This window comes from Argopecten irradians, chromosome 4, assembly GCF_041381155.1.
Source record: "Argopecten irradians isolate NY chromosome 4, Ai_NY, whole genome shotgun sequence".
NCBI classification, from domain to species: domain Eukaryota; kingdom Metazoa; phylum Mollusca; class Bivalvia; order Pectinida; family Pectinidae; genus Argopecten; species Argopecten irradians.
This window is the reverse complement of record NC_091137.1, coordinates 4,213,466-4,240,609: the sequence shown is the minus strand read 5'-3', so window position 1 is coordinate 4,240,609 and position 27,144 is coordinate 4,213,466. Positions and strand designations below refer to the sequence as shown.

General features: G+C 37.0%; 1 protein-coding gene across 13 annotated transcripts in view; it reads left to right on the top strand.

Moving 5' to 3' along the window:
- LOC138320406 (voltage-dependent calcium channel type A subunit alpha-1-like) overlaps positions 1-27,144 on the top strand; it is a 164,201-nt gene that overhangs the window by 33,382 nt on the left and 103,675 nt on the right. Inside the window, exon 1 of one of the 13 annotated variants that reach the window (XM_069263366.1) lies at positions 13,803-14,180. The exons of the other annotated variants lie outside the window; for them this stretch is intronic. The gene's annotated coding sequence lies outside the window, so the exon portion shown is untranslated. Of the gene's footprint in view, positions 1-13,802; positions 14,181-27,144 lie in introns of those variants that run through there. 13 annotated transcript variants of the gene reach the window in all.

Below are 27,144 nucleotides of genomic sequence, written 5' to 3'. Positions count from 1 at the left end.
TCAGACACAACTACAATCCACCGCAGGAGACCGCTAGGCCACAAGGTCAGACACAACTACAATCCACCGCAGGAGACCGCTAGGCCACAAGGTCAGACACAACTACAATCCACCGCAGGAGACCGCTAGGCCACAAGGTCAGACACAACTACAATCCACAACTGGCGACCGCTAGGCCACAAGGTCAGACACAACTACAATCCACCGCAGGAGACCGCTAGGCCACAAGGTCAGACACAACTACAATCCACCGCAGGAGACCGCTATGCCACAAGGTCAGACACAACTACAATCCACCGCAGGAGACCGCTAGGCCACAAGGTCAGACACAACTACAATCCACCGCAGGAGACCGCTAGGCCACAAGGTCAGACACAACTACAATCCACAACTGGCGACCGCTAGGCCACAAGGTCAGACACAACTACAATCCACCGTAGGAGACCGCTAGGCCACAAGGTCAGACACAACTACAATCCACCGCAGGAGACCGCTAGGCCACAAGATCAGACACAACTACAATCCACAACTGGCGACCGCTAGGTCAGAGGTTCAGACAAGACTACAATCCACCGGTAGAAGCCGTCGGGCCAGAAGGTCCAACACGACGACAATCCACCGCAGGAGACCGCTAGGCCACAAGGTCAGACACGACTACAATCCACAACTGGCGACCGCTAGGTCAGAGGGTCAGACAAGACTACAATCCATCGGTGGAAGCCGTCGGGCCAGAAGGTCAGACACGACGACAATCCACAACTGGAGACCGCGGGCCAGAAGGTCAGACACGACGAAAATCCGCAACTAGAGACCACGGGCCAGAAGGTCAGACAAGACTACAATCCACCGGTAGAAGCCGTCGGGCCAGAAGGTCCAACACGACGACAATCCACCGCAGGAGACCGCTAGGCCACAAGGTCAGACACGACTACAATCCACAACTGGCGACCGCTAGGTCAGAGGGTCAGACAAGACTACAAAATCCGCAACTAGAGACCACGGGCCAGAAGGTCAGACACGACGAAAATCCACAACTGGAGACCGCGGGCCAGAAGGTCAGACACGACGACAATCCATTAAATGATGCTGCCGGGTCACAAGGTCACACACGACTACAATCCACAACTGGAGACTGCCGGGCCACATGATCAGACACGACTACAATCTACCACTGGAAACCGCCATGCCAGAAGGTCACACACGACTACAATCCACCACTGGAGACTGCCGGGCCACAAGGTCAGACACGACGACAATACAGCAAATGATGCCACCGGGCCACAAGGGCAGACACGACTACAATCCACTACTGGAGGCCGCCAGGCCAGAAGGTCAGACACGACTACAATTCACCACTGGAGGCCGCCTGGCCACAAGGTCAGACACGACGACAATCCATTAAACGATGCCGCCGGGCGAGAAGGTCAGACAGGACTACAATCCACCACTGGAGACCGCCAGGCCAGAAGATCAGACACGACTACAAACAAATACTGGAGGCAGCCGGGCCAGAAGGTAAGACACGACGACAATCCATTAAATGATGCCGCCGGGCCAGAAGGTCAGACACGACGACAATTCATTAAATGATGCCGCTGGGCTAGAAGGTCAGACACGACTACAATCCAATACTATAGACCGCCAGGCCAGACGGTCATACACGACTACAAACAAACACTGGAGGCAGCAGGGCCACAAGGTCAGACACGACGACAATCCATTAAATGATGCCGCCGGGCCAGAAGGTCAGACACGACTACAATCCACCACTGGAGACCTCCGGGCCAGACGGTCAGACCGACAATCCATCACTGGAGACCGCCAGGCCAGAAGGTCAGACACGACTACAATCCACCACTGGAGACCACCAGGCCAGAAGTTCAGACATGACGACAATCCATCACTAGAGGCCGCCAGACCAGAAGGTCAGACACGAAGACAATCCACCATTGGAGGCCGCCAGGCCAGAAGGTAAGACGCGACGACAATCTACCACAGAAGGTCACCGTGCCAGAAGGTAAGACACGACGATAATCCATCAAATGATGCCGCTGGACCAGACGGTCACACACGACTACAACCCACCACTGGAGACCGCCAGGCCAGAAGGTCAGACACGACTACAATCTATCACTGGAGGCCGCTGGATCCTTTCTGTGTTAAATTATATTACCGACATTTCTACAATTTTACGGAACACGACTTTACAATAGGTAGAGGGTTTCCTGTGTTCTTTTGTCTAGATTACTAAGGACCGCTTCTCATGTATGTGGTTTATTTAAAGTAGTGGGTGCTGATGTAGTTTAGGAAACTGCAATATGTGTTTTGTTTTTCCCGGTACATCAGTAGTTGGATACCATAGGATTAATAGTGCAATATTACTGAAATAGTCAGCAATGGTGGAACCACTGAGAAGGGGTGGAACGACTGGGGAGGGGGTGGAACGACTGGGGAAGGGATGGATCGACTGGGGAGGGGTTAAAAATTGCACAATATGGAAAACGTGTGATATTATCTCAACCGCAACCAAATACTTGAAGCGTGACATTTTTTTGTTTGTTTGGTTTTAGATTAATAACATATACCTTGATATATATTAACAGAAACTACTAGCTAATTACATGTTATTCAAAGTGTACCTGATTTATCGGACGTTTTCCCGCATGTATTTTCATATTCAAACGTGAAATGTTTTAGCCTTTTATATATAAAGTTGTGAGTAGCTGAACCCTTCCTAACCTTATACCCTTATCATCCCCCATGTGTTTCAGTGTGGTGTGCTGCACCCACTTAATTATTCATAGCCTTCACACATTCCAACGCACGTATCCAATCTATAGTTGAAGTGAAAAATGAGAATGCTTTTGGGAAATTATCCGTTTTTTAATATGGTATTTGTCAGAAAGGCGCTCGTGGACATATCTGTCAATACACGGGAGAGCCCTGTTTATATCATTAGCGTCTAGCCGCTGGCACGGTAGACCATATCTGACAGGGCACGGGTACCTGGATTACAAGGTCACGCGAATTACAGTGTTGTTAATCAACCGTACATGACCATGTTCAGGAAGAGGTATTATCTTTGCATCATTTCATTTAAGTTTTTGTTTTAATTATTGATGAATTAACCATGTGTCGATGATTTGCAGTGACTGTTAAGGAAATGGCCGTTGGGAGTTCAATAATTTTAAGTTAAATTCCAAGATAAATGGAATGGAAACCAATATCCAATGCAGATCAACAATAAGCCATTATTCTGTTTCGGTTTCAATAAGAAAAGCAATATGAATGCAAAGACAGAGGGTAAAGCTGATGATACTGTTTCGGATAGGCTACCTGCAATGTGTTTTTTCTGGAATCCTGTGCATGACCTGTTTACCTATTGTTCGCTTAGACGCCCCCCCCCCTCCCCGAATTATTTCCCGATAATCAGATGTTCTGTATATTTAGGCGAGATGATTGACCGTACGCACATACTGACGTAACTATGAAATAAATTCCTGAACATTCCTGAGGAAAGCCCCCTGTTGTAGCCCCGACCAGCGATTCATTTTGTTGATTATTACCATTACAATGCTTGAACTATCTTTTGTTTTGTTGTCAAATACATATTTAATTGGATCTAATAAAAACTCTTTATCGTTGATTTGAAATCCGTCAACTTATGGCGCAAAATCTTATCCAGGGTGAACTAGAAATAGTCCGAACCTGCACTGCGTTTGTATTCATACGTCATTGCGATTACGCTAATTTGAACGCAACTCCCTCCCGTTGACTATATAGGGGCATATGTAAATATATTCTTATGAAAGTATTTGAAATGGATTTAAATATTTTACTTATCGTTGTATATCCTGTTTTATCGATGGGACTATTTCATTCATCTGCTGTTATTGTTTAGTCGGTTGTCAGTGGCAACACATTAGAAGTTACAAGAACTCATCTCTTTCCCGCTAAACTATTGGCTGTTCAATCAAACGAGGATATTATCTAAAGAATATATTTTGATTCTGTAAAGGTTATGAGGGTATAATGATAATGGAGCACGTGTTACATAAAATTTACATGGGCTTCATTATTGTTATACTCTCATAACCTCAACAAAATCAAAAGATATTCCTTATTTTTACAGGTTTTCACGCAAATTGATATTATTTATTCTTGCATATTTTTTTTATTAAAGTTGTATGGTCTATCACTTTCGCTCTATGTTTCATAGTGAAAAATATAAAAGTGTTATACATAATTTTCTCCGTTTGTCTGAGTTTAGAACTTTCTAATTTTACCACTTTTTATAAAGTTGCAGCACTGAAAGTATTTTTAATTATAAAAGTTAAAAATCTTTTTTAACGTGTACACGTGCAAAATATGCTCGAAAGTGGCCGAATCATTCCGAACTCTTCCGAACATCGTCGCGACAATCTCGAAGTAACACGAGAGTTGTGAATCCAAGAGAAATGTCAACTATTTTTCGAAAACAAAACATGTGGTCGACCTCAGCAGACTGGATCTACAAAGGAAATAATGCTCGCACATTACAATATTTGATACACACAATATTGAATTACGGCAATTTGTGAATTAGATGTTTCAAATACTCGCTCTGTGTACACCAGCACGATTTACTCATATTAGTCATAAGGAAAACGTAAACAAACACATGTGCGCTTACGCTAATTACCTGGATCACCACGTGCAAGACGTGTGGACGTCAGTCACGTGATACGATTCGGAATTCTGACAAAACCAGAAGGTACTTAACATGGCGGTGATTGAAGGCGTTTTATTCAAAACCACGAATATATGATCCCTAGATTTCGGCTCTCTTATAGGCTGACATATGGTTTTGGGGAGCTAAATCATCAAGAAACATGTCCATGTTCAAATATCAAATGTTAAAACGACATATCGTTTCAGTGAAAATTGTAAGAAATACAACTTTGAAATACCCTATTTTTCTCTCCCGTCATCGTCATCTTATTCGATTGAACAGCTAATCACAATAGAGTCATTCATATGTTCCAGCCAAAAGTCGGGTCATGACCCCATGTTGCTACGCCATCGACTATTCACGTAACAATAGAATCGCCGCGCGTGTTTTGCTAACATTATACACTGATAATGATAATACTAGAAAGCATGGTTATTGAGTCAATGTCAATGCAAACTGTAAATTTTCATTATACAAAAATATGACAACCAATGCTTAATTAGTTCTAGTGTTAGGATGTCACAACTCATTTTAATTATGTTTCAAAAGATGAAGCTTTATGGTTAATAATGTGCAAAGGAAATAGGCAAGAAACTGGGTCACGAATCTACCATAAATGGGTAAGCTACATTTGTATCGTTGGAATCAATCGTTTAGATGTATTATAGTGTTGTAAGTCCTACGTTGCCTTTTCAAATATATACTGCTTAGACGATTGAAGGATATATTGAGAAAAGTAAATGATATTGTGGAATACTAATCTCAAAGTTTTCCGGTCAGGATTTGGGATTGCCGGTGTAGTTAGATGACAATAGTCGTGTTATATGTATGTTTCGGATATCTAATTAAAACCTAGCGAGTTATTGATTAATTAAGATGTACTGGACTTTCAATGATACGACCTTCCCGTGTATTACGTGCGAGGCGTGCTGGTACGCTTTCCTGTTAAATCACACCAACAATCGCGTGACCTCTCTACATTGTGTAACTCATTTCATCAGAACAAAAAAGTGGTACAGCAAATTTTAATCAATTAAGTGATTTATTGCAATAATCATGACTTATCCTTTAATGTTTCTTATGTTCTTATGTTACATGATATATGCACATTATGATATCGTTATATGTGTATATAAGAACATTTTTGTCAAATCATGCGTTTATATAAAAACCAACAAAAAACAACAAAATACCCCTCCCTAAAATACCGCTTTATTGTAAATGTAGTTTATTCTAATATCTATGATATATAAAGGTTTTGTATATAAAATGTTTAAAGTTGTTTATTTTTGTGAAAAGATACGTTCTTTAAAGTGTAAATAGAGAATATGTTTGTTGAAAACTAGCAGTTATATTTCAACGAGTGGGTGGAAAAGCACCTTTTGTGGTTTAGTTCTGCTATAGCACAGCAGGTAATGGTGGTTGTAAATAGCAGGTCAGATATGGGGTGAGGACACACTTCCGAAGGCAGGCTTTTGTACTAACATTTATAAACGAATCCTTATCCTGGGTAACGTGATCCTATATTAAATGAACCCATATTTGAAGGCTCTACATTGAGCTACTCTGCAGCTATATATAGTAATGTAGGAGTCACACAATTAAATGTTTCACTTATTCATGTATTCTTGTTAATTCATAGTTATGTTTTGTTGTGTTACGTTTACGAGTATTCGAGATAAATTTTGAGAGGAAGGACTTTATATACATATCTGTATGTATAATCTTATGAAACCCTGTGTTGCATTTTTTTATTCTCTGTTCATACAGTACTACTAGTAATACCCAAGACTCAGTTATCCGTCTTTTTCTCTTGTTTAATTGTCATTCTATTCCTTTAGGAAGCTTCTATAGTCCTATTTCGTGCGCTAATGATGCATGCTTTTTTTCTGAAATGATAGGAACTCAAAACCTACCTACCATGTATGTTTACTCTTCATCTCAAAAGCATAATTGAAAATATTAACACCAATTGCAACAGAGAAATTTTAACTACATGTATTTAACCTACCAACTTTGTCACCAGCCTCCCATCATACAAATCAAAAACAATAATGATTACTGAAATGCATGCAGTAAAACGAATGTGAAGTGTAGTCCAAATGTAAGCAATGCATCTTGCCTTGTACTTGGAAATAAAAAAAAATGAATGAAAGTATAAAAAAAAGTCTTTGGTGGGTACAGATAAAGAATATCTTCCTAAATTGGATTGAAAATGTAGACCTTCCTAAATGGCACTGCCATTGTAAGCAGTAGTTACTTGATGGTGCTATCGTAGTCATGGAGGTTTGTTTTCCTTTGATTATGCTGTTTAAGATGTGCAAGACCATTGTGCAGTCATGTCCCAACATTTTGTGTATAGTATATTCAAACAATGAGGATACTAGTTTAAGTGTTCAATCTGCTATTTTATGTTATATATTAGTAGTATCGCTACTCTTGTTGTCTACAAATGCAAGGCATATTTATATCGAATATTTCTAACATTTATAAGGAAATATTGGGAAGAAAACGTCAAAATTTCAATGGTTTATTGTATTAAGAACATGGCAGTTACCAGTTCAAACATCTTTTAAAATTAATTTCCATGTCCTGATTAAAGATAAAATAAATATATTTATATTATTCTTTTGATTTTGCCAATTTGTTTAAATCTTGATTGACAGTGTGAGACAGAAATATCAGTTCAGATGACATTTTGATAAATCAGCATAGCTTGATAAAACTAACTCCGTTTGAAGTAAATATACAGATAAAGTAATACAATATTAATCTATCTTATCTACTCGTCTATTTACCTTTAGTATTCAAAGTTTTGATAAACTAATTATATGATGTTTAGAACGGTAAGTAGATATTAATCAACACTGAACATGACAAATACATTGTAGAATAAATCCGTAATTGTGTGCTTTTGCAGATCGAAAGTAAATATCATGAAACCCTGATCAATACTAGCCGCAATATACCGCTTGACTAGAGCGAAATTCTCTTTAGCTCGATCGGTTGAGCATCAGACTAGTAATCCAGAGGTCCAGGGTTCGATCCCTAGCAGAGGCAGTGATTAAAATTATTATAAACCCTACACCTCGTTACATTAGTGCCCCTGTAGGGATGCCGGAATGATACTTCACGATACCTGGAAAGGAATCGTTGTAACCGCTGGAAACTCGAGGACGAGTTGTTTCCTGGAGAGGGAGTATGTAACCCTGGTCAATAAGAGATTAAAAAAGTAAGAATTATTTATGTCTCTGTCGATACTAGCCGCAATATACCGCTTGGCTAGAGAGAACGTCTCTTTTACTCGATCAGTTGAACATCAGACTAGGAATCCAGAGGTCCCGAGTTCGATTCCTGGCAGAGGCAGTGATTAAATTCATTATAAACCCTGCACCTTGTTACAGTTATTTGTTACATGAGTAATACAATAATTACCTGACATCGTGTTCAGTGTAGATAACATCAGATTATGATATTAATTTACGATTTCATCCACTTAAATCTAGTTAATCATATCACTTTAATGCGAGGCGTAAATTCTCAGTTACTGTCTCGTGCTTAACGCGTGGTATTGATATGACTTGGATTCTACATTATAAAGATATGTGTAATTATTGTACAAAACAATGGAGAATAATTATGGTCTTCTCTTATTTGATGCAGGCAATATGATTTCCCATGATTCCTTAGCAAATCCCGTGTGATCTCGCGGTATTGCCTGAGATGTGTCGGTATACATTGTCCGTAGTGCACCCCTGTGTAATGTACTATTACATGGGTATGTTGGTCTGTAGGAGGGAGATGCTTCGGTAAATCTTGACCGCTTGAAATTCGATATGATAAATGAAATGAAGAATATTTAATTGTTATGCTGGTCATATAGTGTTATATATACACGGTTTTAATTTAATGTATTTGTCATTTTGAAGAGTGTATGCCAATTAATATATTTTAGTATGTTTATTTCATTTATGTTCAAAATGACATCTATTGAAATGTGTCAATTGCGAGCATGAGATGCAAGGTATATAAGTTATTCATTAGCCACCATTTACAAATACATGTAAGACCGATTTACGGATATATTCAATATAATATTTTTCGTTTGAATCTTATAGTCGTTTTACGCTATCTATTATTACGAAGGCTATATAAAAAGAAAAATTTTCCCGAACATTGATTTCAAAACAAGTTAAAGTTCTTTAGCACTTAAGCTATTTGGCTTCACAATTTGAACATATAAGCAACCATATAATACAGGTGTGAAACCAAAGCGAATACAAACTCTTCGATATCCACTCATCACCTAACATATCGTGTAGGGGAATAACAATTCATTATTCTAAGCAAGTTACGCCATGTAGCAACTGCCTGTGTGGTCTATGACGAAAACTCCCCCGTGTAGACCCTCCTTACCTGTTATCATTCATCCCTTATCTTCCCACCGCGATATGGCGTCTCTTTAACTGAAATAACAAACGGAAACGAATGTATCCATATTTGGAGTGTTATTTATATTGCTCTAAATCATGCATATGCATGATATGAAAACTTCGATATTATCGCCTTAATTGCTTCGGTTTCCGTATATACTGCGGGTAAAGCACACGTGCATAAAATTTATTGAATGAACTCAGGGATGCCACAAAACAAGCCACTCCTTGTCTGGTCACAAAGTAGAAAACAAATGTTGCAATACACATAGCAGATGGACATTGGTATCATCATTGTTTACTGTATCAAAGTTTGTTTCGATAAGATAATTGAATTATCCCGCTAAGATGTATTGGTATATAAACTGACCTGATGTATGTAGCAATGGAGATCGATGATGACAGGACAGTCAGCTGTTATGTTTGTTTTTGTCACCGAAAATCGATATATATATATATGAATCATGGAGATGAATATAAATAATTAAAAAGGAAGGGAATTAATCGCTACATTACTATTATCGGCAGATATTGATAATATACCTAAGTGATTTATCAGTGAAACTTTCAAGATACAAAATATTCGATTGGATCACAATCAGCGCGAAAAAATGTCGAAATGACATCTACTTATGACTTTTACTTTGTATTGTTTTATTGATAATGTATGATATTTATTGATTGCATGCAGTTTTACAATTTCATGCCAGAAATAACAAGTTGTGGCGCACCCTTATTTACTTAGAGCTGACATCAAAATATTTCTTTTTCCTAAAGGCGGTCTTGAAATAGCTCAAAATTTCGATCGCTGGTGTATTCTAATTATTGAACTTTGTAGAAAAGTAAAACAAATACTGGTAATTAATGCAAGATTGTCTGCAGATAAGTGAGTATAAACCAGAACACATTTATTTGTAATAATCGTTTTTTACATGATTGTGTGAATGGGTAATACATAATAGAACAAATTTACGGTCATTTGTTTCTTATTCAAGGTAAATAGAACGCATTTATCTAGTATACGCGACCGATTTACCGACATTCCTTTCTCCCGTGAACAGTGGCTAACTTATGTGTTCTATTTCAACATCCGTTACAATCCAATATCTCGGTATCGATTCGCACCGATCGATAGATGCCGTAAGCAAAAGAAATAAGTACGGAGTCCATTACCACGGCTAGGATATGTATGACCTCACGACCTAACCCGGAAATGTGACAGGCTATAGTAAACAATAAACTGACACATGTCGCGTGGTCAATACTTTCCGGATCATTGTGACGTCGAGTAGTGATTACACGGGATGAATAATGCAGACAAGATAACAGTTGGTTGTCGGGTCCTTGTGGCACTACTAACCAATTATCGGGTTACAGCATCACCTCGGGCGCGTTAACAATACCACTGGAAGGTTACTCCTATTTTATCTATAATTTACAGTTCTTTTTAAGTGCACTATGTTTATAGTCTCTTTACTAGAAACTTTGTATATAGGCATATTCTATCAAATTGATTCCTGTACAATTAAAGTCTTGTCACCGGCGATTTGCAGCCTCGTTTCTAGTAGTCTTTTTTCACAATAATATGCCTTTGTTTGTGGTTGGTAATGGAAGATTCCACCCTGCTGACTATCGAGTGATCGGCTCCTTACAATATCTTACATAGAGAGGTTTCATGTTGTCTCTGATGTTACCTTACATAGAGAGGTTTCATGTTGTCTCTGATGTTACCTTACGTAGAGAGGTTACATGTTGTCTCTGATGTTGCCTTACGTAGAGAGGTCACCTGTTGTCTCTGATGTTACCTTACGTAGAGAGGTCACCTGTTGTCTCTGATGTTACCTTACGTAGAGAGGTTACATGTTGTCTCTGATGTTACCTTACGTAGAGAGGTTACATGTTGTCTCTGATATTACCTTACATAGAGAGGTTTCATGTTGTCTCTGATATTACCTTACATAGAGAGGTTTCATGTTGTCTCTGATGTTACCTTACGTAGAGAGGTTTCATGTTGTCTCTGATGTCACCTTACATAGAGAGGTTTCATGTTGTCTCTGATGTTACCTTACGTAGAGAGGTTACATGTTGTCTCTGATGTTACCTTACGTAGAGAGGTTACATGTTGTCTCTGATATTACCTTACGTAGAGAGGTCACCTGTTGTCTCTGATGTTACCTTACGTAGAGAGGTTACATGTTGTCTCTGATGTTACCTTACGTAGAGAGGTCACCTGTTGTCTCTGATGTTACCTTACATAGAGAGGTTACCTGTAGTCTCTGATGTCACCTTACGTAGAGAGGCTACCTGTTGTCTCTGATGTTACCTTAAGTAGAGAGGTTACCTGTTGTCTCTGATATTACCTTACGTAGAGAGGTTACCTGTTGTCTCTGATGTCACCTTACGTAGAGAGGTTACATGTTGTCTCTGATGTTATCTTATATAGAGTGGTTACCTGTTGTCTCTGATGTTACCTTCCATAGAGTGGTTACGTGTCGTCTCTGATGTTACCTTACGTAGAGAGGTTACCTGTTGTCTCAGATGTCACCTTACGTAGAGAGGTTACATGTTGTCACTGATGTTACCTTACGTAGAGATTAAAAAAGAACTCTTTTTAAAGGAACACACCTTAACCGAAACGGACTGTCATTTTTAAAAATCAAAAAGATTAACTCAAAATCAAAAGTTATGACCTTACCATTAAAAGACACGTACCATCACTTCTAAATCAATGCTAATTAGAGATCCGTGAATAGATCAATTAAATCTTAATTCTCATAATGCGGGTCGTCTTATGTAACCTGTTTGCATCCTGATTATCGCGCAGTAGTTGACTTTTGCTACGCCACGCGCCACAACAACGAGCTATAACATGCAACTAATTGTGATGAGCAACGACAAAGAGACAAATGCTGGGTTGGCGTTTTCCTCTGTTTGAACATGTTTGTCAATAATGTTTTGTTATCGCTAGAAATGGTTCATGGCAGGCAGATCCTGCAACAATGTAAGAACAATATCAGAAAAGATTTAATACGGAGTAATATATTTCACATTTCGATAGGTGCCAGCTCGTGAATGAAATGTATTCGGGCCACTTTCATTTAGATTTCCACACACATACAATTCTCACATCTTATCATAGACAATGTTATCTTATATCATCTTCGCTTTAAGTTGAACTAGACTTTTTAAAGTTTCTATTGTATGTAAGATTTATGTTTACAATTTACCGTGATGCGTCGTTGCAATTATTGATGAGGATTTCGTCAAACATGATGATTGGATTTAAGGGCATCTCACCAGTATCTCACCAGTCCAACATCAATACAAAGTCTTTCAGCTTGGTTAAATGTACATGTATAGTAATATTTACATTGATGGTTAAAAGACTACAATGTTTGAAAAGAAACAATAAATGTGAACGTTTGCTCACTCTAAACAGATACAGTGTAAATATCATAATTCAGGATGGTTTGTCAATAGTTACCATGGTATTGTGGGCTTGTTTTCATTATATCGAACATATTATTTTGAAAGTACAAATATTATCGTTAGAATTTTGAATTTGAAAATGAACTTTGCCAAATAACGTCACAATATTTTGACTTCTCTTCTTCATTGAATTAAGGAGACAGTTGATGTACTATACCCCTTAACTTACACTGAGAGATGCTTTGTATTCATAGAACGTGTGTTACTGCTGCAGTCATTTCTGCGCTGATGGTATTTACATCTTTAAGTGGACGCATTGAACGGAGGGGGCGATGGTGATATTAATTTCCAATGCAAGACATATATACTAATACTAAGACAATTTGATTTTAAGTACATAGTTTGTCAGTTACCGAATTCATCGTTGGCTTTAAGTTTAAGAAGCGTTTTTTAACACATAACATTTGTAGGCCGTCAATGGCATTATCGGGGAGATTATGTTATGTTTTATAAGAACTTAGGGAGGAGCAGTTTATCCCAAAGTTTGTGGTTTAGTTATATGATCTTATCATCACAATTCGGCTCATCAACCTTACACATGTTTTGCTGCTTAATTTATCGAGATAGGCTTACTTTGAGTAAATCAGTTTTCATCATTTTTAGATTGAAATAAAATTGTAAAAGAAATCGTAATACACTGTGAATGAAATTCATTTGAAGCAATCATACACCACTCTCTTTCAGATTAGTGAAGGGATTTTTCTCCGTAATCGAAAATGGTTGTATTGGGTTGACGTAGCAGATTCTCTTTCGATCTAATATATTAAACATATCTCGAACGTAACAATCAAATTGATCATATGGCAGTGTCATTGAATAAGCACGCTCCTCCATTACAACAATGATACCACGGAATCCCTGGTCGGTTTACGAAGAATTGCATAACCAATTAAACCTGTTCTGACATTAAATGCTTACGATGTGCTTTATAGGGACAGTGCAGCAGTATCATGGCCATGATTGGTATTAACCCCTCCCCAATTTCGATTGGTCATCTCTCCCTACAGAAAGGCACATTGGATGTATGTAGTACTAAGTTCCACATGGTGTAGTTGTATTCATCAATAATCTATAGAGTGACTGTATGCTCCTGGCCCTACCACTGACTCCGACAGAGCTCCCAAAAATCAATATCACTGTTAGAGGCTGCTGGCTTGAATTTCATCATGGCTGCCGCTCTGCTCCATGCGTTGATTCGACACGGCGTTCCAAATGTGATACAATCTCACGACGTCGTTTGATATTGGTGTAAAATTGTACGGAGGTTTACCACAACCAACCTGTGTATGTGTGAGCATTCTGGACAGCCTAGTGGCTCTGCCCTGTAGTGGTGTGGCGTTTTCTACATAGACTGCCATCCCCACTCTTTTTGGAGTACGATGTCGTTTGGTTGGCGCCAGATCCATGTCGACGCGATATTGGTCTCCTCTTAGTAAACTGTGTTGTGCGGGGTTTCCGTTGCGGGCCGTCATTGAAAAAATATCGGCGTCAAGCATCATGCTATTTAGCCATTGATACTGATTTCGTTTCTTTACCCACTAGAACAGGTATGTAGACGTTCGTATGTGTTGCTTCTTTAATTAATATTTTTACTGTTTCGATAGCAGTATTTCTGTATTAGGAAATGAAGTTATGTCTTTTACAATAATGTATTGTTTCCGAACAGATAATGTATCATCAGTTGTGAAGATCTTATAAGTATGAATTAAAGCCAACAAAATCCTCAAAACACCATTCATAACATTCCCTGATTCGGAATCAAATTCCTCATTCAACATTCTACTAAATTGAAGCGTCTTGTTTTTGATTGGATGTTTAAAATTCCTATATGTTTTTCATATTATTAACTGGTAGAATTGCCTATTGTGGTGTCATTTGTATCTAGATCTAATGACTTTACACCACAAAACGCATGCATTCCTGTGATGTTGCCGGTGGCGGACGCTCCATCGATTACACGGATGTAGGTGTAGAATTTAAATTAACTTTTGTTACGACATGTTTTTGCCCGTCTCGAACTAAAAGTTGGCTAATGCAGACGTTTCTTTACATCTTTACTGTATTATTTGGTATTGTGCACAGTCCGAATTAGAGAGGACAATGGAATGTTTTCATTAATGTTTTCATTTGGACTTTGCAAATTCTTGCTTAAATGGCAGAATTTGTGTTACCGACATAACAGATTAGGTCTGATATTACTGCAACATCCTTCAGTTTGTGTCTGACGATAAAGAATTTTCTTAGGAGAAAACATAAATCTGTAATTAAAATATTGGTCAGTTTGAATTTATTAATTTATGGAAGTCATATGCATAATACACTGAGGACAGTATCGTCGCTCTCTTGTCAATGTCTCATAGTAAAATGTCATTATTTGACGTCTTACTGTGAGAGCATTACTCTCCTAACGATGCCTCGTTCGCTAAATATCATCATCTAATACACATCAATTGGTAGTACTCGGCTGAATATGTATGCAAACAGGTTAGATGACAGAAAAACGCCGTTATAATCGATAATTAATATCATTTATTTAGCTTGTCAGCATGCCATAGATCGCTGGAAATGATGGACAGTATTTAATGTATCCTAGTAAATACCATTTCGTCAGCACGTACTGATGAACATGTCCCCGAATAAGTATTTAGTATTTTAATGATTGTAGATACAAGATGTAAACATGGAGAGATCTAAGGCTCCAGCTGTTACCAATATATTCAAACGTTTATTGGGAAATGATCCATGATATTCTGTTTTTTTTCTATGGCGTTCATACCGAAGCGTGTCAATCCAGGTTAAATACGTTGTATGTGGCTATAGAGGATTCTGCAAATCAATAATTATTACTCTACGGCTATTACCGTTGATACATGGTATGCCCCAGTATGTCTATATCAGTCTATTGGTGTTGTTTGGGTTGTAATTGGCTGCTATTATTCTCGAAATAAATTTAGGACTACAATTAACCCAATGTGGCTAAAGAAACACATCATTAGACAAGTATAAAAACATAGGCGTTGAGTCCCAATCGTGTCAAGTGTGGTATTGGTCTGATATGTCAGTTTGACGTGACAGTTTTAATGAACAATACAGTCTCCAATATTAGAGCTAACCTCCAACCATACATACGCATTACCAAAACATCTGAATGCGAGTCTATAGCTATATACCGAATGATTATCCCAAATCACGTGGTAGGTTTTGTTATAATCTCGTTCTAGTAAAACCCAGGCTCGTGCTAAAATAACGTGACATCCTCTTTATTTCAAAATAATTCCCGGGTTGGAATTTGTAATGCAACGCTTAGAGGCTGATTTATTCAAGGTTCTCTGTAACGGATGAAGCCGACTAGGGCTCTATTCCTTCATCATCTGGGTTAATAGTAGCAGAGATTACATAAAATCTCGCGAGGAGTTACGCTCGCACGTCAGGCGCTATTTGCATATCATCAGATTCATCTAACGCTTGAGCATTTTTCCGTAGCTCAAACGAATATAACTATAAAGCAAGAGACCTACAGGTGTCCAAATATATATCACATACTGTACATAATGTAGATAAAAAGTCGTTTTTATTGGTTTATGTACATTACAGGTGAGATCAGGTTCAAAAGGACGTTTGGTACTAATGAACTTCCTCGGAAAACATTTGCATCGAATGAAATTTGTGGATTCCTCGCAAAGTCAGCCACTTTGACCTATAAGAAATGCGTAGGAAAGACATTTTAGATCGTGTGCCTTGATAGAATCTGGTATACTCATACTACTCTTACCTACAGTGTGCTGTTATTTCTAGCGCGGTCAGTAGAACAGAAAAGACTTATCTGATGACATGCAATCTGATGACAACGAACTGTTACTGTGGATCCTAACGCTCTAACGGTACAACTGTTCATATGGAACTAGAATCCTTAAACAATAAATAAGTGAAAATAATTATATTCATTAACTGTATTAGTAGAGGCGTTATTGCATGAGGTACCGGTTAAAATAGTCTTCTCGAAAACAATGGTATTTGTAATAAGATCACTTAAAATATAGTGCATTAAAATGTTTTTTGAAATTATCTATTTAGCTTAAGATTACTTATTTTCAAACTACCATAAAAAACAACATAAAATCCAATTCCATGAGATATTTAGATGGTGAAATATAACGTGACAAATAAATCTAACTTAAACCGTTTCAATGCTACATCGGACTTGCTCAAACTCGTACAATAAATTAGAGAAATGACGAATAAATCTATCCAATTAAGTAGAGGGATGTCGAACAACTAATTTCCTCTCGTACCTGTAAACGAAACACGTTTCTAATCAAAGCGTCAATTCCGAGGAAGCAAAGTAATAAAATAAAATTCACAGTGTCATTGTTATTAAATATTGATAAATAATTAACGGAGGAGTTGGTGGGTGGCTGGAGGTGTGTGATGGTTTACCAATGTTTTCTGCCGACGGACCTTTTTAAGAGCAGCCCATTCTCCATGTAGCGATCGAAATATTTTTATAGTGCCATTGAATGCAAACTATAATGTGCTGACAACCACCGACAATGGACATTTTTTTTTATAATTTCTATTTAAATGTATCTTTCAATATCTAATGTGTGCCAACATTCCATGTTACTGTACATCTCACAATAATACAAGGAATGCATGCATGGTATAATAGATGCGAGTGGGATGAGGATTAATTAGCTAAAAACCTAACTCATCAAACGTTTCCTGTTTATATATGTTGGGTAGTGTATGTTACATAGAGTTGTGAGAATGTCATGATATGACTATTGAAACATTTCACATACACTATGTTAGTAAATAGACTACATGTATAACACAGGTATAGTGATAAAATGTCATGGTAGGGATCGGTCGTTATTTAAAGTCGTAAACACGGTTGCTCATTGCCATCGCCGCGCCTCAAAGTAAACCTTGTAAAGATTGGATTTGGAACCGTAAACAAACCGCTCCTGTCTGTTCATTAACTCAACATTCTACCACAGAGAGTTTATTTCCCAGAAACCAACTTATCCCTGTAACTACCAATACCGTCGCACCTACCCATGAAGATAACCACAGAAACAAAATAGTATCTATAGTCAAATGGTTCTAACACACTAGTAAAATGTTTAGGTCTACTATAGGTCAAGGCAGACGTCAAATTGTATTTAAATTTAACGTTCTTGTCAATAAATTGTTTGTAAATCGACATTAAACTTTCGTTGACATGTTGGTACATATTTGATACGGACTTTTACTCAGAGGTGGAGATTGAGACTGCTGTTATTGTAGTTAGCAAAGAATGACATCTGATTCTGCGAAAGACAGTATCTCTTTGAGGCCTGGCCTGTGTCCTTGATTTACATTGCCTGGAAGATATTCGTCTGGTATAGCATTCTTACATCGAACAGATCATGATTATAAATAGGTAATGTCACTATTGCTTACACTTGGCACCCCAACCTATCATGTTGAATATTCTACATCGAGTCATCACAAAGATATAGTCACATATAGTTTGAAATAAGTACGGTTGTACTAAATATAAGATTGCTACACACTGAAACATGACATGATCCCCTGTCTACCATGGTACACAAAGTCCTATAATAAGCCATCTTGGAAACATTTTAGAAACCCGTGAACCCCCGATATACTCGCATATTTAAAAGAAAATTTGATATCCGCCATTCATAAACTGTGATTGATAACTTAGTATTCACATTTTGAACGACATAGGCAGCTTTAAATGCATTTTAAAAATATGCTGGATCTATTTGAACCTTTTGACTGATGAGAGATGAGATCTTATTTATAACAGTGAAGGTGCAAGTCCTGTACCATACGTATCTATAACCTAGCCCGTGAGTCAGACATGACTAAACCACGACTAACCTACATCTGACACCAAATAAGCATCGCCCTCACGCTTTAACCATAATATATTCATAATTTATTATATTCGATTCTCGATGGATCTGAATTCATTGTCCTGCTAAATGGACGGCTGATATAAAAGTTCGCAAACGTATTGTTCAGTGCAATCTGATGTAATTGACAATACACGTGATCGTCATATCACCGAGTTCATGTTGCCAAGGAAATTCCACTTTGAATCGTGCACGTGAACGTGAGTTCAACAGACATATGTTGACATCATTCTATGTGTCGTCTGTGTTGAGTCTATATATATATTTCAGATCGTAAAAAATATATAAAAATAGTGGATCGATAATGAGCACATTGTCAGTTCTACACATGGTCAACACATCTTGCTATCGAACTAGACTTGGTAATTTCTGCATGGCAAAATCATGGAACGGACGACACAAAACTGGTATAATTACTCGCCAATGGGAAGGAAAATTCTGCTAACATGGCATAACGTTTTCTCTGTGGAATCGCCCGGAGACTGCCACAAAAGATCAATTCATTCTCGATTCAGCCTCACATAACTGTAGCGACTGCTGACGGTTTGCTGCTAGACCGAATCCTATGAAATATAGGCTTATGTTGCAATTTCTTCTACGCACATTTTACAATATGTAGGGATGTGATATGAGAAAAACAAAGTTAAGTTTTTCGCATGTAGAGTATGCAGTGATCATTTAAATGTTTTTTTCCTGTTCATTTGCAGTTGGTAATAATAGTAGGTCAAGCTCTCGTTAGTAGTAGACATTGGTCAGTTGTGCATACAATATTGTATGTGGTGCTGCGAATCTGTTGGGAAATAACACTAGGGTCGATGTGGTTCTCGTCATAACATGAAGTCGTAAGTTTCCCATCTTTATGCTAACAAGTCAATCCCGGCCATGAAGGTCTGCAACGAAAGATTGTAAAGGTGTCGTTATTACAACGTGAACTTCATGCATACTAAGTCAAATGGTGACGGTCTTTGGGGACACCAAGAAAACAATCGTACTTATTAGCAGATATTCGTTCTATAGTCGCTCAGGCAGGGTTTACTGTATTTTGATTTATTCTATTACTTTTGAACTCCTTCCTTATTTGGTTACTTTCTATGACTTTTAGTGAGGGAATATATCACTTTTGCCGAATTAATGGTCTAAAACAGTTCAAAAGTAATAGAATAATATAATAATAACGTTATTTAAATTCATTTTGTTCCAGGACGATTTTAAAACGAAATGTTTACCCCTTCTTTTTCTTTCGTTGCTAAATAAATGTCGATTACTTCTGTTAATAGGTAACTATGGTTTCATCATTCCCATGGTGCCATGTGGAATTAACATGATTTGTTACCGATGTAAATATGGTTACTTCCCGTATTGTGAAGATTTTCGTAACCCCTCTAGATTTGTCACTCTGCTCCAGATATCGATTGTTGCTTGATCTAATATTATGGAACTGTTGTATAGGAAATTAAGTTATGATCGCACATTAGCGCACACACGAGAACATATTGGATGAACATCTGGAATTAAATGTCTAGTTTACGCAATACATACAAAAAAGTAAGCTCTATTTGGATATATCTAACAAACAGATATATAATATTTCATACCAATTTACTCACGCTTACACTATGCAATGCTAATGCTTTCATATATGTTACGATTGGAGGAAAACACACGTACGTTTCTGTATAATGCTGTAAGTCCTCTTACTAACCACCAAATATATACTTAATAAGGACGTATATATAATTAATTGCAAATTATACACATATGTCCGCTAGTGATCATCCATGTGTACCAATAACACGTGACTGCTGAAGTGGAAATGCTTTATGCAAATAGTAATTTGCCCTGCGTTAACTCTACCGATTACCTGGAATTGTTTACGTCTGTAGTTTTGCATTTTAGAACTTCTAAGTAAAAACAACGACTTACGTATCTTAAATAGTGTGTAGTAGTCTGACAATTGCGTACATGTGTACTAAGACACCTAAATAGCCTTTTAGCTGTTTCTTTTGACATGCGCAGTGTTGCCTTCGTCTGTCTGAAGTTGTGCCACACGGAAAGCTTATAATCTGACGTTGGCGGTACCCCTCTAACAAGTCGCTACATTAACCCTTACCTAGGCTGTCTGATCTTGTAACATCAGGATTGTAGACAAGCGTCCTTAGGGACCAAACTTCAGATTGTGTGTCAAAACATATAAGCTATTTATCTCTGTAAGCTTCCAGGAATAAGCCATCTTATTTCCCGTCTGATCTGGTCATTAGCGCATGCGTTGCCCTCAGCGTTATTACTTCTTTCCTCGTCTAAACCCAGATTATTTAGATCAGAGGTAAAATATCTAGTGTGTATACAGTAACTATAGGCGTTTTGCCGAGTAACATATAAAACAATAACATCATTAACATTTCTATGTCATATCAGAAACGACACTGAATCGATTAATTACATATTCATTTTATGAATAAAATACAAGCCTTTTGGTTTTCATCTTAAAATAACATTTGTCATACAGATTTCATAGATATTTGGTTGTAGGATCAAATGCCGTTTTATATTAATAAGCTATGTATATTCTAAATTACAAGATGAATTACTTTTGACATACGGAAATCACCTCTCTAACCATTCCTTAGAGATTATTATACTTGATCTCCACCTAACATCTCGTTTTTTTTAAAAGTCCTTCACTTGTGTAATTATTTGAGGAAATGGAGGACTCGATGTTGGATCCGCTAATGACTCGGCAATAAACAACGTGAAGAGACATTGTAATTCGTGATGTGAAAACCTTATCATGGCCAGGTACAAATGTATCAGGGAGAACTCCTCTACATTGTAATGCTTTCATTCATCCATATTGTAATATTGCCTGTGAATTGTCTTAAAATATGGTGTTGATAGTGATATAACGTAGTTTGTGAACAGCCTCATGACGACCTACCCATGCCGTGAGACCTATCCAGAAGTCTATAAAGCATCTGTTGAACGTTATACTCGTCTGTTAATGTCTCCATATCCTTATTTTATCATAAAGCATCATTTCAAATTGATAACATAGTGCTAAAGCTCCAATCAAAATTTAGCCATGTCAGCAATATTGCTGTCGGCTGTTTTCTTTGTGTCCATTAAAAGTAACGGAACGTGCAGATTGGTGTGCTTTATGTTCAATTATCCTATGCGTTGGGCAAATAATGACAAGTGGCTACCATATGGAGCTCAACAGAATCCCCTAGCACACATCACTTCAAGTGTGATGTAACAGTGATCACTTAACAGATACACATTGAGTGACAACAAATGAATGATAAATACAAATAAGAGATAATACAGCTAGACACTTATGTTATTTATATTGCTAGGTCTACTGTCTCTTGTTTCGTATTGCAGAAGAAGGTTTTTATAAGTTGCAATAACCGATCCTTTTGTATTGACAATAAAATATGTTTAAACTAAAATAAATAGGTTCTCACAACTTAACTTGCTTGGTTAATTAATGGAAATTATTTTTTAGTACAAACGTTTCTAGCTACCCCCTCTGTATTAATAAGATCACATGGATATATTTGACAAGTTAACATGCATATAATGACCACTTAATTACAAGACTATTTTTATCCACTAAATCAAGACCAATAATATTAAATTTTAAACTGACTATATTAGTATTTCTGCCATATCTAATGATAATTACTAATTACTAATGATAAAGATAGTAATTTATACCTATAAAGTGTTTACTAAATTAGGTATAATATGAGGATTAATCTCCTTATTGTTAAACTTTAGAAACAAAAGCGCTAAGATTAGGGTGACATTAACCCCATCCCTTTGTCTGAAGCAGCAGGAAGTGGTTAGATACATCCGTTTAATTGTTGTTCAGACGTATAATACTATGTAGGTTTTTCCTGATACGCCGAACTCAAGTTTCACCCCGGATTCTCATAAGCTTGTTGGTAAGAGGATATCAGCTCCTAGGCGCTGTCTGAGAACCCAATCAATACTCTTTAAACATAGCAGGAAAACTCGGGATATTCAAACATGGAACATACAACCCTGTTAAATCAGGCACGGCCAAAAAGCAGTCATCACAGTCTGTATGTACAAATTGTAGTTCAAGTCTGCCGGGGGGGGGGGGGGGGGGGGCCGCGTGGTTTAAAAATACAATGGGGGGGGGGGCCCGCAGGCGTGGTTTACTAATACAATGACAAACCAATCATGTTGGAGATTGAAGACAAATGAAAGGTATTTTTGTATCGAACAATAAACGGATTTTTTTCCTGTGATTGGCCAGCATTTAGTGTTCAAGTTTACGTCTTGTATAGGCCAATTGGGCCTTTTTCTAATGCTGTTATTATTTGGTGAAGTCTGTAACAGGGGTTGTTGTAAGACCTTTGGCAGTCTATCATTAGATAAAATTCGATAAAAGGATTAAACAATATCTAATCAAATCTCGAATCTTTTATAAAAATATGTACTAGATACTATTATAGGCTAAAAGACGCAATTGATGAACAAGGTATACTAGTATGACTGTGGAGTATGGAATCGAACGAGCCCCTTGTCACTTCCGACAAGAGATGTCACGGCGTGGTACCGCCAGTGAAGCGACATGATATGCGTTGAGGAGGCCGCGATTGTTCCACTGTAATAGGGATCGTCTCCGCTAACTGGAGATGATCAGCCACTATTACACAATCTCCACGCTTAACAGCGCCAATCGATGGAAGTCTAGTAATCGTGGTACTAGGTGCAGAAAGAAGCAAATAAATGTGATTTATCACCGCAATCCAATGCATAGTTCCACGACAACGCAAAGCTTCACTCCCGTACGCTGCACTGTTTCGAAACAAGACTTTGCTTCCTCTTCTGAGATGATAGCTGCATGATAATTTGATTTTCTGGTACGGGTGTTCTCCAGTCATTTTTTCTAGGTTCGCATAATATATTACGAATGGGAGAAACACTTCGTGATGATCGACCTATCAAAAAGGAATGCATTAAAATCATCCAGATATTATAGTTTCTTAATGACCTCTCAATTGTTCATGCATCTAATAGGCCAGTTTTACTTTCGTTTCATTAGAAATCATAACTACGATTCCTGACATTTTAAACATAAACTTATTTAAATGACGTTCGTTAATGTTGTATGTGTCTGTGTCTTTGAGTGGTGTTAGAGACAATGCAAATGAAGACAGAATTGTGTTTTTGGTGTCCTACAAGTGCTGTGTTGGTTTGTTGATCTATGGATTCATAATTTTGTCCAAACATAAATAAGTCGAGATGATCTCGGTAAAATTCCATCGGCATCATACAGGGTATTATTATATGGCCTAATAACGCTACTGTGTTCCACACATGTCGTATATAACATAGGAAACCTCTTAAGTCACATACGAAACAATTCTAAATTATACAACCTTCACAATGGGCTTGTATAAACTACCAATCGATACGCATACAACCATCCCGACGCTTTGGAGTAATGCTCCTTTGCCGTTGGAACTCGATCGTTCCAAGGTCTGCCTTGTGTTATTTTGGTCTGGTCAGTTTCGGACACCCGTAATGGCCGCTAGGGTATCACAGAAATGGCGAATGAAGATACCCAATAGACCGTTTGAGAATGGAATATCGATGTACGAACCATGCGGTAACCATATTTATGATTCACAGAGGAAATGACTCAATATAAGCTATTGATCCCATACATTTGTCAGTGTAGTCTACATATACTCGCCTTCACATAGGTTATATTTTATGACTGCTATACTTGAAATTACGCTTTTAGGCGAGCATTTCATTAAATAATAACATTTATTTTAATTTATTTTTATTAATTTTGTAAGACATACACAAATAACACATACAGTGTATTAAGAGAAAAAGTAATAATAAAGAACAATAAGAAACCATATGGTGTCTGTTAAAAGTACTTATTATGGATAATTATAATGGAGTCAGTTTTATAAAGAAGGAATGTTAAACATCCTGATGTAAAAAAACGATTTGATAGGAGTAATGCCAATCATTTATCTAAGTCCATACGCCTATGCGAAACAGACACGACTCCAAAGAACAAAAGCACATTCTAGAAAAAAAAAACAAATAGGAAGAAAGCAGAAACAAGGCACTTGCACATGTAGATCAAACAATAGAAAATGCTGGTCAGTTATGTCAGTTAGCTATACAAAAATAAAAATGACTGTTTTAGGGCTCTAACAGAATGAGGACGACTATGAGAATTACTTGTGGTAGTAGTACTTTTACTGATATTTAGATATAATACTAAATGAAGGTAGTTGAAAAAAGAAGAAGAAAGACTTAACAAAGTAATTAACAGTAATTTAAAGTCCGAAGTCAGTGGTCGAATGAGACTTTTAAGTGTTCTTAGTTAAAATTAATATATTTGTTTAAACTAAATGAAACATGATTGTTTTGCATGAGTGCTATGGTTGAAATGAAGTTTTTAATTATCGTATAACAAACATTTAACTAGAAAGGGAAAAACTAAAATCGTCCATGTCAATCGACAAAGGATATAAATAACTGAAATCGTCTATGTCAATCAACAAAGGATATAATAACTAAAATCGTCCATGTCAATCAACAAAGGATATAAATAACTGAAATCGTCCATGTCAATCAACAAAGGATATAAATAACTGAAATCGTCCATGTCAATCAACAAAGGATATAAATAACTGAAATCGTCCATGTCAATCAACAAAGGATATAATAACTGAAATCGTCCATGTCAATCAACAAAGGATATAAATAACTGAAATCGTCTATGTCAATCAACAAAGGATATAATAACTGAAATCGTCCATGTCAATCAACAAAGGATATAAATAACTGAAATCGTCTATGTCAATCAACAAAGGATATAATAACTAAAATCGTCCATGTCAATCAACAAAGGATATAATAACTGAAATCGTCCATGTCAATCAACAAAGGATATAATAACTGAAATCATCCATGTCAATCAACAAAGGATATAATAACTGAAATCGTCTATGTCAATCAACAAAGGATATAATAACTAAAATCGTCCATGTCAATCAACAAATGATATAAATAACTGAAATCGTCCATGTCAATCAACAAAGGATATAATAACTGAAATCGTCCATGTCAATCAACAAAGGATATAATAACTGAAATCGTCTATGTCAATCAACAAAGGATATAATAACTGAAATCGTCCATGTCAATCAACAAAGGATATAATAACTGAAATCGTCCATGTCAATCAACAAAGGATATAATAACTGAAATCGTCCATGTCAATCAACAAAGGATATAAATAACTGAAATCGTCCATGTCAATCAACAAATGATATAATAACTGAAATCGTCTATGTCAATCAACAAAGGATATAAATAACTGAAATCGTCTATGTCAATCAACAAAGGATATAATAACTGAAATCGTCTATGTCAATCAACAAAGGATATAAATAACTGAAATCGTCCATGTCAATCAACAAAGGATATAATAACTGAAATCGTCCATGTCAATCAACAAAGGATATAAATAACTGAAATCGTCTATGTCAATCAACAAAGGATATAATAACTAAAATCGTCCATGTCAATCAACAAAGGATATAAATAACTGAAATCGTCTATGTCAATCAACAAAGGATATAAATAACTGAAATCGTCTATGTCAATCAACAAAGGATATAATAACTAAAATCGTCCATGTCAATCAACAAAGGATATAATAACTGAAATCGTCCATGTCAATCAACAAAGGATATAAATAACTGAAATCGTCTATGTCAATCAACAAAGGATATAATAACTAAAATCGTCCATGTCAATCAACAAAGGATATAAATAACTGAAATCATCCATGTCAATCAACAAAAGATATGAAAAACTGGAATCATCCATGTCAATCAACAAATGATATAAATAACTGAAATCATCCATGTCAATCAACAAAGGATATAAATAACTTGAATCATCCATGTCAATCAACAAAGGATATAAATAACTGAAATCGTCCATGTCAATCAACAAAGGATATAAATAACTGAAATCGTCCATGTCAATCAACAAAGGATTTAACAACAAATCGTTAAGGAGTATAAAACATTGTTGATTATGACCCGTCTTTCTTTTAGTCCTGCTTTCAAAATATTTATAGATATTGGCTTCAATTGGCTTAAATCAAAACCAGATAAATTAAAATCAAATTCAAATATTGTCTTTGAATTCTTTATATTATTGAATGACAGTTAGTCGTCTCCAATCGATTTCATCAACATGTGATTCAGTCTGTGTATGGAACACATGCCAATTATCTATAGTACTGTATTGTGGTGTCGGTGTTAGCTCACATCCAGGCATCACCTAGGTCCTCAATAATAGATGAACAATTGTTCTAGTAGGCACATGTATATTTTATAGGGAACATGCATCAACATGTCACTGTGAACGGCATACTCTGTAGTAGAGTACCAAGCTACTCCTTAATTAAGATTCAGTGAATTTCCATTTTCGCAATAAGAACTGCATTGCACGATCTATAAGATTAAACATTGATGAATACAGTACGTATCTAAAAAAAGAAACA